This window comes from Giraffa tippelskirchi, chromosome 1 (assembly GCF_054371585.1).
Source record: "Giraffa tippelskirchi isolate mGirTip1 chromosome 1, T2T-mGirTip1v1.2.pri, whole genome shotgun sequence".
Taxonomy (NCBI): Eukaryota; Metazoa; Chordata; class Mammalia; order Artiodactyla; family Giraffidae; genus Giraffa; species Giraffa tippelskirchi.
Genome location: NC_137275.1, coordinates 119344476 through 119359796, shown reverse-complemented (window position 1 = coordinate 119359796; position 15321 = coordinate 119344476). Strand labels below are relative to the sequence as shown.

The following is a 15321-nucleotide window of genomic DNA, read 5'->3' as shown; positions in this document are numbered from 1 at the left end:
TTTATACTTATACATAAGTACCTACATAGCACTTAGGTAAGATCCTGGTCCCTGGCTATATAAAGAAAAAAAGTGAAAGGCAGGGATGAAGAGAAAGGAAAAAAGAAAGAGAGGAGGAATAGAAAGGATGAAAGAAAAGAGGGAAAGAGGGAAGGATGGAGGGGAAGAGAAAGGAGAGAGAAAAGGAAAAAAGAGAGAGTGAGCAGAAGCAAACAATAAAGCCGGTTGAATAAGTTCTGGAGTGTAATGTACAGCATGGTGACTATAGCTAACAATACTGTATCATATATATAAAAGTGGCCACAAGAGTAAGATCTTAAAACTTCTCACCACAAGAAAAATCAGTTTGTAACTTTGTGAGGTGATGAATATGAACTCGACTTATTGTAGTGATTGTTTCACAATATATACATATATCAAATCATTGTGTTGTACACCTAAAATCAATACAATGCTATAGGTCAATTATATCTCAAAAAAACTAGAGGAAAAAAAATAGATGCAGATAGGAAAAAAAAAAGTCAGTTGAATGCTATTTTTTATTTGTCATAAAAATATAAACTGGACAGTTTTTTGGATCTTTTAAAAATCGAGATTAATGCTTTTGCATGAGTAACTGAGTCATTTATATCTTTAAATTTATATCAACATAAAGAATTCAGACTGTTCTTTTAGAAAATCAAATGCCTCTTACAGCTTTAAAATCAAGAGGTTTCTTATCTCACTTTGGGTAATAATATAGAAAAAGAAATATATTCGGTTAATTTCCCCAGTAGTGAAGAGCTGGCTTTTAATTTTTAGTAGAAAAATGCATACCTCATTTCTTCCTCTTGAATCCTACCTCTCACTTTAGATAAATGATTTCTTCAGATCCTCATTTTTTTTGTGTATATGTGTACAGAAACCTTCAGTTATCTCCCAAGAGCCTACAAAATTGCAATAATTTTACAGTAGCTATGATAGAAAGTTCCAAAAAAGTATACATGAGCTTTTTAAATAAAAACATATAGTGATTATCCTCATAACTAATAGATTTATCTGGCTTAAGTCAGATTCCATTAATTAGAACCCCCAGTAAATGATTTATCAACATGTGTATTTTGTTTCTGATTTATTTTTTCTTCATTCTGCTCATAGAAGAAAAAAATCAAATGACTAAGAAAGTAAGTGGATGGTATTAATTTAGTAAACAGAAATTACCTCTTCAGTGTTCTGTTGTTGGAATAGATATTTATGATGAAAATCCTTTAGATTAACGTTCATAATAATGTCTCTGTAGGACTGTAGCTAAGAATTTAGAGAACCAGTTTATAACATTTTATTAGGCATTCAGAGAGAATAAAGATGGGACATATATGTGATAACAATAATTAAACATTTGTTAAGCATTTATGATGTGCTAGGGCAATGGCGCCCCACTCCAGTACTCTTGCCTGGAAAATCCCATGGACGGAGGAGCCTGGTGGTCCGCGAAGAGTCGGACGTGACTGAGCGACTTCACTTTCACTTTTCACTTTCATGCATTGGCGAAGGAAATGGCAATCCACTCCAGTGTTCTTGCCTGGAGAATCCCAGGGACGGGGGAGCCTGGTGGGCTGCCGTCTATGGGGTCGCACAGAGTCGGACACGACTGAAGCGACTTAGCAGGTGCAATACTATTTTCTGCATTGTCTCATTTAATTAACAAAGAAGCCTTATGAGGAAGATAATATGTCCCCCCCACCCCCCCGCCATTTTACCTATCTAGAAACTAATAGAGGAACCAAGTAACTTGGAAAAGGTCACATAGATAGGGTTTTAACATAAATTTTACCTTAAGCTTTTCATCAGTTATACTAGTCGTCATATTTTAGTACCTTCTTGTCTTCCCCATTGTTTCCTTCCCACGTCTACTCTTAAACTGTTATGCATACTTCCATTAAAGCATTCATGTATTGTACAGAATAATTTGCAGATTAAAAAAAAAGTTTCCCTTTCTTACTGAAATACAAGCTCCTTGATGTCATGGTACAGGACCTTTTCATATTTGTAGAACGGTGCCTGTTATCTAGTAGGAATTCAGCAAATATTTGCCAAATAAATGAGTGGTTATATCTGGGTCTGTCATCTTTGTTAGATTATGACTACCTTAAGGATAGGGAATATCTGCCTTGTGCATTCTTTACCCATGATGATGACTCAAAGTAATATTTTCTGAGTTGGATTAAAAGTTAAAATGAGTGCTATATTCAGTAAATATTTAATTATTATACAGTATATTAAATTATATCTATTAAGTCATGTTAACTAAGATATGAGAATACCATCACATCTTATACAGATGTTCAATTTATAGGGCCTTCCAATTTTAAAAGAACATTGTTGGATTACTACAGTAAATCTGAGAAATTAGGGACTCATAAGTAGGTATATTGACTATTGAAAAGCTTGTGACTTGTCTGCATTTATAGAGCTTTCAGTAGGACAGCTGAGATGAGAACATAGGCTTTATGACTACTAGTTTGGGTCCTTGGTATGATAAACTATTACACAGCTGACATTTCAATTTATGAGAATTTTCAGCTCCTTAAATTGAAGGACTCTGTAGGATTGTACATTAGGTCATTAGGTTATTCTTGTTTTTCATATTTATTGAACACTTACAAAATAGTAGGCTCTTTTGGAAAAAATTTATACATCTGTGCCATATTCCCAGGAAGCTTGACTCTCCCTGGAAGAAAGAAAAAAAGCAATCCTATATTGAAATGAATTGGTATCACTTTTTTTCCCTGTAATCTAAACTGTAGGCAGAATTCAGCTCTGCTACACAGATCAGAAATAGCTGGGAGTGAGGCATAGCAAATTCTGAGAGCAAATCAGTAGGATCCCAGATTCTCAAAAATCAGCTCCACATCCAGTTCATTACTACCCACCTGTATACCATGGATCTCTTTCCATTCCTTTGGCTCATTGAATCAAGAGTTCTTTGGTTAGGATTGCCAAAAAATGCCTTAGACATTTATGGGATGTCTACACAAAAAAGGTCTTAATGACTTGGATAACACAATGATGTGATCACTCACCTAGAACCAGATATCCTGGAGTGTGAAGTCAAGTCAGCCATAGGAAGCATTACTATGAACAAAGCTAGTGGAGGTGATGGAATTCCAGCTGAACTATTTCAAATCCTAAAAGATGATGCTGTTAAAGTGCTGCATTCAATATGTAAGGAAATTTGGAAAATTCAGCAACTGCTACAGGATTGGAAAAGGTCTGTTTTCATTCCAATCCCAAAGAAGGGCAATGCCAAAGAATGTTCAAGTTACCTTACGATTGAGCTGATTTCACATGCTAGCAAGGTAATGCTCAAAATCCTCCAAACTAGGCTTCAACAGTTCGTGAATGGAGAACTTCCAGATGTACAAGCTGGATTTTGAAAAGGCAGAGGAAGCAGAGATTAAATTGTCGACATCCACTGGATCACAGAAAAAGCAAGGGAATTCCAGAAAAAACATCTATTTCTGCTTCACTGACTACACTGAAGCCTTTGACTGTGTGGATCACAACAAACTGTGGAAATTTCTTAAAGAGATGGGAATACCATACTACCTTACCTGTCTCCTGATAAACCTGTATGCAGGTCAAGAAGCAACAGTTAAAACTGGACATGGAACAACAGATTGATTCAAAACTGGGAAAAGAGTATGTCAAGACTGCATATTGTCACCCTGCTTATTTAACTTATATGCAGAGCATCATGTAAAATACTGGGCTGGATGAAGCACAATCTGGAATTAAGATTACTGGGAGAAATATTAACAACTTCAGATATATAGATGATACCACTCTAATGGCAGAAAGTGAAGAGGAACTAAAGAGCCTCTTGATGAAGATGAAAGAGGAAAGTGAAAAAGCTGGCTTAAAACTCAACATTCAAAAAACTAAGATCATGGCATCCAGTCCCATCACTTCATGGCAAATCAGTTCAATTCAGTTCAGTCTCTCAGTTGTGTCTGACTCTTCGCAACCCCAAGGACTGCAGCATGCCAGGCTTTTCTGTCCATCACTAACCCCTGAGCTTGCTCAAACTCATGTCCATCGGGTCAGTGATGCCATCCAAATATCTCATCCTCTATCGTCCCCTTCTCCCCCTGCCTTCAATCTTTCCCAGCATCAGGGTTTTTTCCAGTGAGTCAAGTCTTCACATCAGGTGGCTAAAGTAAATAGATGGCAAATAGATGGGGAAAGTGTGGAAACAGTGACAGATTTTATTTTGGGGGGCTTCAGAATCACTGAGCATGGTTACTGCAGTTACGAAATTAAAAGACGCTTGCTCCTTGGAAGAAAAGTTATGACAAACCTAGACAATGTATCAGAAAGCAGAGATATCATTTTGCTGACAAAGGTCTGTATAGTCAAAGCTATGGTTTTTCCAGTAGTCATGTATGGATGTGAGTGTTGGACCTTCTGGCTGAGCACCAAAGAATTGATGCTTTTGAACTCTGGTGCTGGAGAAGACTGTTGAGAATCTCATGGACTGTATGGAGATCAAACCTGTCAATCCTAAAGGAAGTCAGTCCTGAATATTCATTGGAAGGACTGATGCTGAAGCTGAAACTCCAATACTTTGGCCACCTGATGTGAACAGATAACTCATTGAAAAAGACCTTGATAGGAAAGATTGAGGGCAGGAGGAGAAGGGGGTGACAGAGGAGGAGATGGTTGGATGGCATCACAGACTCAATGGACATGAATTTGAGCAAGCTCGGGGAGACAGTGGAAGGCAGAGGAGCCTGTGTGCTGCAGTCCATGGGGTCTCGAAGGGTCAGACACGACTGAGCGACTGAAACAAAAACGACTGGGGTCAATCAGGGTCAATCTTACGCATAATTTAAAAATCAGCAAAGATTTGTTTATCTCCTGGTTGAAAACTCTTTACTACAGCAGTCATTAATTTGAATTCTACAAATACAAGTTTGTTTTTTCCCCAGAATTAAACACTTCTCACTGCTCAAAATTTCAACATGCTTTTAAACGACTCCTTTTCTATTCCCCATTTTGGAAGGTGTACATCTAGCACAGTGAAGCATAAGCAGTGTGGCAGCTGCTCTAAACCATTAGATTCTGGCTCTCCACAGCCTTGTAATCTCTTTCTTCGGCAGGTATCTTTGTTCTGACCAAAATTGTATAAGCTTCCAAAAAGACTTCTAATAATAGCGCGTTCAACTATTCATAAGAGTTTTCACTTCAAAGATCCCATGACGTTTGAAAATACATGACTGTTCTCGTTGACCTACCTGTATTCTGAGATAGAGGCAGTGCTGACCTCACAAGGAATAAGGCAGCACTCAGTGTGAGATTCAAAGGAATATTCTAGTTTAGGAAAAACAAGTGCTCTGAAAAGCTCCCTGTCCTGCCTTCAGAAACAGAGCAGAGTTTTGAGCTTGTATCTGACTGGTTATTGTTAATAAAATAAGAAATTTTATCCTTTGAAAGCAAGCATCTTGAAGCAATTGATCAGTTGAAAAATTTAAACCTTAGCCAACAAATTGCCAGATTTCTGGTACTATTGATATTCAATTACTTTATCCTGGCTCATGGATTAAGATTTCCAAGAAATCTTCATGGAAACTGGGCACAGACCCTACTTAGGATTAGTGCTTGCCATAAAATGGTGTTTCCTGTGTCAACATTAAGCTGCAACATGAGAGCACCTATATAAGAATTTGCTCTCTGCAATTTAAAATCTGAAATGGTGAATAACCATTGCTAATGAGAGTAACAGGCAGGTTCTTGGCAGTTCATTGGCATCATCATGGGAAGAAGTTCCCCTCTTTCTGCAGTGTCCCTTACAAATTTTCCAAGGGCCAGGTTGTGTTATCTCTGCAACATTTCTCATATCTCCGTGTTACAAGACTGTAGGAGCCTTGTTAATGAGTCATGTATAATATGCTCTACCCTGAAAATTCACAATTTTTTTACAGCCAACACTTGCTAAAATTCATTTTCCTAAGAGGGAGTAAAAGAATATAAAAACAATTTTCAAGGGAAAGAGACAAGTGAAAATATTTTATCTCAGTACTGAAAAAGAAAGTAAATTTTGGAGTTTTTGGAATTCTTTGAATTCAAACTCAAAGGAAAGCTTAGCTTCCTTTACCAATATGCCGGCAAAACAATATTTTTTTATAGGTTTCCAGAGTCAGAATCTATCAAGTTCAATAAAAGAGGAACAAGGTAGAATCTTTAAGCAGTGCTATTTAGGGTAGTGCATCATGGACTTTTTATTGTGGTGCTACACATAGGAAATAAAAATGTTTTTGTTGCATTTTGGGTGAACAGATAAGGTTGCTTCTGGCCTTTGGCTTCTGATCTAGGGTCTGGGTCTGTCTGGGCCCTGCATAGCTGCCCAGAGGATTGAAGGAAAAAAATCAGTATCTTAACACATTAATGGACCACAAACCAGCAGCTGGGAAGCAAGGTGATGGTAACATTTGGCTTTAGTGTATGACTGTGGTTTCATTTTTCAATTTACATATAGATACAGATAAGTAGAGGACAGTAAATTTTGAACCCATTGAGGATGACCTACTGATATGGAAATCAAAAGCCAACTTATATAAAATCAAAATATGAAAGATTAGAAAACATCATGCAAAATAGTTTAAGGTTCTTACAGTTCTAAGTGTTGAGACGTTATCAAAACTTTACATAAATCAAGAAATTACTTAAGCATTTAGTATCAGTTCACAAGGTCATTAACCCATAGGATGTCTAAATTGATTGTAACTGCTTTTTTCATTCACAGTAGCCCTGCATGGAGGAAGAAGTATTAAGTTCAGGCAAGTAGGAGGAAAAGTTTTCTGTAAGACTGCTTTAGATCTGTTTTAAATCCTTAGTAAATATCTAGTTGCAGTGTTGATTAACATAGCTTGTCCCAAAAGAGATACTGATGGTTACAGAAGCCAGATTTTGACATAAATTGAGTTTATATAGAGATTAGGATTAAGAGATTTCTTGGTTTTTAAGTGGATCCCTGCATGCAAAATGCAGCTTGTCTCTTTTTCACTATGTTTCTGAGAATGGATGACTTTACACATATTTGGATAAGAATTGGAGTTAGGAATCATTTGTTTACATGTGTAGAAAACACACTCAAACTGCTTAAACCAAAAATAAACTTCACTGGCTCGTGTAATTGAAAAGTCCACGTGACTGAAAAGCTGAGAAAGGCAGCTTTAGGCATGGCTTGATCTGCTGGTGTCCATGGCTTGATCTGCTGGTGTCCATGGCTTGATCTGCTGGTGTCCACAGCTTGACCAGGTCTGGGTCCTTCTCTCTCCAGTTCTTTGCTTGGTTTCCTTGTTTCTTCATTCTATGTAAGATCTCCCCTTGGGATCCTAAGATGACTGCTAGTTATTGCAGAAGCCACATGCCTCTTATCCATAACCGGTGGGAATAAGCCATATTTGTCTCAGAATTCCCAAGAAATCAGTCTGGATTAAGTCACATGTTCACTCCTGACCTAGTCACTGTAGCCAGAGAAATAGAATGCACTCATTCCTTAGTGTAGCTTCAAGCTCCTCCCTCCCAATCCCCAGGGTGATGCCAATGAACTGCCCAAAGCACCAGATAGAAACCTGTGACTGTTAGAATGGTGAGAATGGAGGCTAAAGACATTCCTAGTTACATAAAGAATCTTAGGAATAGAAGGGGACTTAGAATCTAAACTGGACTTTCTAATATTGCCAGACAACCAATTTAGTCAAACAAACTGACAGAACTTTACAAAACATTGATGCCAAAAATAGTCATTTAGTGTCTGTTGTGGCAGTGAGCCACCATAGCCTGTGTGACTTTTGAACAGTTCTACTGGGAAAGACCTTCTCTACATTGAGCATAAATTTGCTTCCTTATCCACTGAGCCCTGTTTTAGTCTTGTGGCCACATGACACGCTTTCTAATGTATATTAAGATAGTTAAGATAGTCATCCTTAGTCTCCCTTTTCCAGGCTCAACATCCCCCATTCTCTCCAATGTTATTGACGTTGACACATTTAAAACACCCTCACTCTTTTGACTTTTCTTCTTTATATGAATTCTGGCTAGTCAATTCCATACTCAGGTATTCAGTTCCATATACTGACGAAGAGACTGTCCACATGGCCCTTGGGAAGTGGTTTATTGCCATATGTAGAAAGATGCTGAGGAAAAGAAGACTAAATTTCGCAGAGAATCATCTTAGTAGCAGTCTGTAGAATCAATCTCAGAACCTAAACTAAAATACCCACAGAATGTGGGCAAAAAATATGTTTTGGAACATGATTCCTCTAATCTCCAACCATTGATATTGGGCCTAGTTACTATTTCTGTTGTTGTAGACTTGACCTTTAATTTTTTAATGTTATGAATTATTAGTATTCTAATAAATAAGTGCCTAATAATAGATAGCATTAATATATATTGATTTTGTGATTTATTATATATATATATTTTTTTTTTTTGTATATAATAGTGTGTGCTTTGTCTCTCAGTCATGTCCAACACTTTGTGACCCCACAGACTGTAGCCTACCAGGCTCCTCTGTCCGTGGGATTTTCCCAGGCAAGAATACTGCAGTGGGTTGCCATTTCCTTCTCCAATATAATAGTGTGTGTATGTATGTGTGTGTATATATATATATATATATATATATATATATATATATATATATTTATAAAACATGTACTATTTTGTTTTTAAAGATAATTCTTTTTATTGTCCCATAAAAATTAATGAGAAAGTATTACATCAACATGCTTTTAGAGTCTATCTGTCATTTGAACTGTGAATTCTGTCCTAACCGTTAATGTTCTCCAACACAGTGACAACCCCCAGGATCTGCAACCTGAAGCATTTGTAAGGGAAATTTAACAGCTGTTCCTTAGCAGTAGATAGCTTTCTCCCACCTCTTTGTCTACCTCTCCCACCTAGAAACACCAAGAAAAGTTAGTTACACTTACAACCTAATACCGCAAACCAACAACTGTTACATCCATGGTTATCCTTTCATAAAATATCTGCACTGGTATTAACACTGAAAAGGGCTGGTCTCCATCAGACATAACAGAAGTGGGAAGGAGTTGAGCACTGACTTAGGGAAAGCCTCTGATGAAGTTTCTAGATCTCCTCCCTCTTCAATTAATCCACCACCAAGTCATAAATCTACTTATACAGACACCGCAAGCTCATTCTCTTTCTTCCAACCTTACTGCCACCACCAGTTCAGGAATCAGCGTCAGTGACTTGGGACTCCTGCAGTGGTCTCCAGACTGCTCTCTTCCCATCCTTCAGTCCGTTTTCCAATCAGCAGCCAGAGGGCTTTCAACTGCAAATAGCATCATTCTTCTGTTTACTCAAAACTCTTCAATCAGTTTTCACGGCACTCAGGATGAATACAAAATTCCTCACACGGTCTGCATGTCCAAGCCCATCTCCCTCCATTCTCTCAGTTAATACATTTCAGATATATTCATTTTCTTTCTGTTTCACTAGTAGAATCCACTCTTTCTGCCTCAAGTCCTTTCCCTACATTCTCTGTGCTGCTTGGAGCTTTCCCCATCTCTTTGCCTGACTAACTGCTTCTAACTAATACCTCTTAGGCCAAGGATCATTTACTCTATATTCTCCCCGATAGCCTGAGTTTTATACTCTCTAAAAGCATTCTCTACTTTTCTTGGAGAGCACCTATATGTGTATAGTGATCCACCCCCATCCACAGTTTCACTTTCCTCAGTTTCAATTACCAGTGGTCAACCTCAGTCTGAAAATATTAAATGGAAAATTCCATAAATAAGCAATTCATAAGTTTTAAATTGCATGCCAGGGAATTCCCCGGCAGTCCAGTTGGTTAGGATTCCGCATTCCCACTGCAGGGGGCATGGGTTTGATCCTTAGTTGGGGGAACTAAGATCCTGTAAGCTGCATGGTGCACCCCCTGTTTTTTAAAATAAATAAGTAAATTTCATGCATTCTGAGTAGCATGATGAAATCCCACTCCATCATCCTGCTCCCCATCCTCACCCCAACCACTGACCTCCTCTGCTCCTGACATCCAGCCATGACCCAGGATTGCCTGAAGCGATTATCCTCCTTCTGAGGTGTTGTCAGAAGGTCAATAGTAGCCTCACACTAGGTCACAATGCCTTCATCATTTGCCTCACTTCATCACTTAGGCATTTTATCATCTCACATCATCAAAAGGAGAAGGGTGAACACAGCACAATAAGATGTTTAGGAGAGACCACATTCATATAACTTTGATGGCAGTGTAATTGTTCTGCTTTTATTGTTAGTTATTGTTATTCATCACTTACTCTGCCTAACTTATATATTAAACCTTATCATAGGTAGGTATATATAAGAAAAAACCCACTATATGTAGGACTCAGTACTATCTGCAGTTGCAAGTATCCACTGGGGTCTTGGAATGTACCCACCCCCTTAGATAAGGTCGGCTCTCTGTACTGTTTGATTTTTTGAAGTTCACCATGACCAGCAGGCCACAAGCTGCTGGAGGAGTGGGTTGTCACACTACTAGATCTCTAGGATGTGGTCAAACTGACAGGGTTTGAATCCTCGTACCCTCACCTGGCAGCTGGTGGGGCTTTGAATACCCAGCCTCAGCTTCTCCATAGAGGAAATAATATTTTATTACAGAAAAATCTTTTTTATGGTTGTTGCAAGGCTCAGATCACAAAATGTAAAGTGCTAAATGGAGTGCCTGGCACGTAACAGGTGTTTAGTTTATATTGGTTATTAGTATATTATCATTGCTTTTAGGATATGTTAACTTATTGCAGGCAAAGCCACTAGAAGATGATGTTTCTGGAATATTTCTAAAAAGTCTCTAGAAAAGTTATTGTTATACAAGTTAGAAAAGCATTTAAAAAACGTGTTTTTCAGTAATAGCCTCACTGTGATTCTCCCTGAACATGTTTTCATTAATCGTTAAATAGTCCAGTGTAGCCATGCTAATATATATAGTTTAATCTCTGTTTCAGAGGTTGTGTTAAAGTATGTTGAGATTTTTTTATTTGTAAAATATATACAATACTTATTTTTGGGCTTCCCTGGTGGCTCAGATGGTAAAGAATCTGCCTGCAATGCAGGAGACCGGGTCTGATCCCTGCGTTGGGAAGATCCCTGGAGAAGGAAATGGCAAACCACTCCAGTATTCTTGCCTGGAAAGTTCCATGGACAGAGGAGCCTGGTGGGCTACAGTCCATAGGATCGCAAAGAGTAGAACATGACTGAATGACTAACACTTTCACTTCACATACTTATTTTCAGATGCTTTTAAAAATAATCCACCATTACTCTTTATTTTTTCCATTATTGATATTGCCGAGTTGAACATATTTTAAACATAGGACAAACTCTTTGGGCCTCTTGAATTTTTGTTTTTATAAACTTTAACTTTTGACGAATGATGATACTTTTTCCTTTTTCCTCTTTCTCTTCTCACAATGGGATTTCCACGGGGGAGTTTTTTTTATCTTCAGCAAGGTCTATACAGTGAAAATACTGCTCTGTGTAAAAGGATTATGACACTGTATAGATTTTTCACTGTCAAACACCTTCCTTTGGGTAAATATTTATGTGAAATGAGGCACAGAATTTAAAATAGTCCTGAAGAAGCTGCATACTCTCCTTGACAACAACAACAACAAAAAAGTTTGTGTATTAACAGTTGGCTTAACAGTGTCTGGCATAGAGAAAGACAAAAATATACTTTGGCCCTGTAATATTTATAGCATTGCCAGTTCAGTTTAACCATTGTGCCCTATTTAGGAATATTTTTTGAGTGAGCTTTATTTTAATGTCTAAGAACACGGTCATAAGTTTGTGGCAGAGAAGCTCATGTTGACTGCAGAAGGTGGCAGAATGGTGATGTCGGTGCTGTGCTGTGGAGAGCGGAGAGGGAACTCACATTGTAAAAAGCTCCCTAAATTTGTGTACACACTGACAAAAAAAACACTGATAACAGTGGGGTAGCCACTTTGAAACATCATGTCGTGCTTTACATGCTTTGCAAGGAGCACGGTCTTTATGAGTTTATAAACAAGAAAGGCGAGAGATTCCATTGTGTCATTCTGAGTAGTGCATTTCCACTCATGGCAGCAACTTGTTTATATGGCTTTCCCATTATAAGAGAGTGAGCTACACCAGATAATGCATGTATTCCAGTTATCTGGAAGCTCAGCTGGAATGTATCATCACTTTACACTTTGAATCTTTCTGACTTTTATGTAACCTTTGCTTTAAAAACTAAAAATAGGGCTTCCATGGTGGCTTGGTGGTAAAGAATCTGCCAGCCAACACAGAAGAGACAGGTTCAATCCCTGCTCTGGGAAGCAACTAAGGCCATGCGCCACATATTGAGCCTGGGGTCTAGAGCCAGGAGCCACAACTACTGAAGCCTGGGTGCTCTAGGGCCCCTGACCCCAACAAGAGAGGCCACTTCAGTGAGAAGCCCATGCGCTGCAACTAGAGCATAGTACTCTGCTTTCCACAACTAGAGAAAGCCCGTGTGCAGCAATGAAGACCCAGCACAGGCAAAATAAAGACATAGTAAAATTATTTTTAAAAAACTAAAAATAATTGCCATTGCATAATAAATCTATTAAAAGTTTACATATCCTGTCTTGATGACTTAACAGAGTTTTGCCTGTTGTAACTTAACCTTCCTGGTGACTCCATGTTCTCACATGAGCATCAATTTTCAAATTGCATTTTGTTAAAATTTGTGAACATGTTAGCATTTATACTAAAGAATGCTAGAATGCCACATACAAAGCTTTTTTAGTTTCCTCTCTTTCACTTTTTAGCTTTCAGTGCCCTGTCAGTGTGTATGACTCTGTGTACCTATAGTTCCATCTCCCCTCCCTTAATTTTTTGTTTCTAATCACCTGTAGATTAAAAAAAAAAAAAATTACTAGAATTATTTCTAAAATAGGAGTAAATTGGCTTTAGGTGATTACCCCAAAAAACTGTCCTATGACTCAAGCATGTAAACTTGCTTTTTTGTTTTCATTTATTCAACAAATATAAGTTGAATGCCTACTCTGTGCATGTTCATTCCCAGTCACCAACTTCATTCAGGATACTATCAATCTTTTCTGATATTGCTTTAAAAATCTACTAACCGATCTCTGCCCCCACAAAGCATCCAGAACAGTCTTCTAACAAAACAGAGTAAATCCTCTTACCTGATTTAAATACTTAAGGTTTTTGGTTGCCTGCAGGATGAATATTCTGAGTGAATCTGCATTTCTGCTCTCTTACCCCAACTTGGTCACACCTGGCCATTTATATATTCTTGTCTCCCTGTATGAAATGTATTCCCCACGTATTCTCCCTACTAACTCTGTCCTTCCTCAGGGAAGCATTTCTGGTCCCCTTGACAAGAATACATTAACCTTTTTATGTGTCATCTCAATGAGTGTACCTGTGGGATTTAGGTTTTTAGGGGTGACTGAGTGACAACACAGAGAGGTTAACACCATTGAAAGAAGCAAGGTTAACACCACTACACTTCTAGAGAGGAGGGGGGCACATTGTGCCATGCAGGGGCACACAGGGAAGCACCGATACCTGTCAGGATGTAGGAAGGAATGAGGGGAAAGCATAGGCCACAGTCTACACTGTTTCCCACGGGAAGGCAAAGCAGGGCAGGACAACAGTTTAGGGCTGGCTAGTTTGAGTAATCCTAGCAGGCTTTGCAGCATAGGGGCAGTCCTACTCGTCTGACACCTGGACCTACACTGATTTAGGGCAGGGGAAGTACTGACTTGGCGGCTGAGGGTTAAAGATGGTTGGGGGTGTAGACTCAAGATTGGCTGGTTCTCATATGAAAGGAGTGCTTCCAGGCATGTTATTTACTGTTTTAGGAATTAACTAGCAGTCTCTCTCCTGCCACAAAACCCCTCGCCAAGATGTCAAAACATCATAAAATATAGACAATATAAAATATAGAGATACAATAAAAAACATGATTAATATACTGCCTTATCACCTGTTGTGGTATGGTACATATCGCACTGGGTTACTTAACATCTCTCAAACTTGTTAAACTGTAGGCTTCTTGAGAGCAGGGATCTTGTCTGTCTTGTTCACTACTGTAGCCCCATTGCCCAGGGGAGTATCTCTCACTTGGTAGATGCTCAGTGAATATTAGTGGAATGAAAAAGAATGGACACCTTTCTACCTGGCATATGTAGTTAGTGTCTCACCTGAAAGCACCACATTTTTTTTTCCCCAAATACAGATTTTGTTATACTGATTAATTAAAATATACTTTCTTTGGTTCAAATTTGAAGGGGTGTTTTCCTTTCAAACTAATTTGTCTCAGCATAATGTGTATTATTTAAAACTCTGTAAATAAACCAACACATCTCCGTGTTTCTTGTGTTAGCCAGTGATTCTTTACCAGGGGCAGTTTTGCCCCATGGGGGACCTTTAGCGTTGTCTGGAGACATTTTTGGTTCTCAAAACTGGCATCTAGTGGATAGAGGCCAGAGATGTTGCTATATATCCTATATAATACACAAACAGCCACCTGCAACAAACAGTTTTCCAATCTAAAAGTTCAATAGTGCTGACATTGGAAAACCTTCTGTTAGAGGGTGATGTGTTTGACAAGTTCACCTAAAAAGACCTCCTACAACTAACCATGTCCTTCAACTATTCCATGAAGCAACTACCAGCTAAGTAGCAGATGTCTTAGAGGTAAATACAGCAGCCCTGAGGGGAAAAGTAATTTTTAGAGGAGGACATATGGCAAGCTGCAGAGAGGAGTTCAGTATTTGAGCAGGCACCATGAAAGGAAATCTAAGTGGATTGATATATAGCATGATGACACCGAGGTCTGGGCTTAAAATGAGGACTGAAATTATAGGCTTTTTAGCTGACAGTTGAAAGGCATGACTTTAAGTTAACATAAGTGATGTAGGGGGGAAGGAACAATCATATAGAGCCTATAACTCCAAAATTGTTCTCTTTAAAACTGGAGTTGTCTTCTTGAGCTTAACATACTACCATTGATCAAAGCAATGCTGTCATTCCTTTTTGAAACTGTCTTTAGCGCTTTTGTCATGCTCTTTTGAATAACATCAGAAGTTTCAAATATTGCCCTTTTAGGCAGGAATTTGCTTTAGGGGAAAAATCAAGTTATTTGGACCTATATATGGTGAACAAGGAAAGTCACCCATGCCTCTAAAACAATGTTCATAAAAATTGAAGACAGGCTATAAATTATATGAATATGACTTTAAAGGCAGTTCTGAAAAGGAGTTTTAGAAATGT

The 15321-nt window shown here is 38.3% G+C and overlaps 1 protein-coding gene and 1 long non-coding RNA gene across 3 annotated transcripts in view; one reads left to right on the top strand and one right to left on the bottom strand.

Moving 5' to 3' along the window:
* Positions 1–15321, top strand: part of SYNPO2 (synaptopodin 2) — a 196172-nt gene that overhangs the window by 40569 nt on the left and 140282 nt on the right. The gene's annotated exons all lie outside the window — the stretch shown is intronic.
* LOC145507229 (uncharacterized) overlaps positions 1–15321 on the bottom strand; it is a 94009-nt gene that overhangs the window by 30097 nt on the left and 48591 nt on the right. The window lies entirely within an intron of this gene.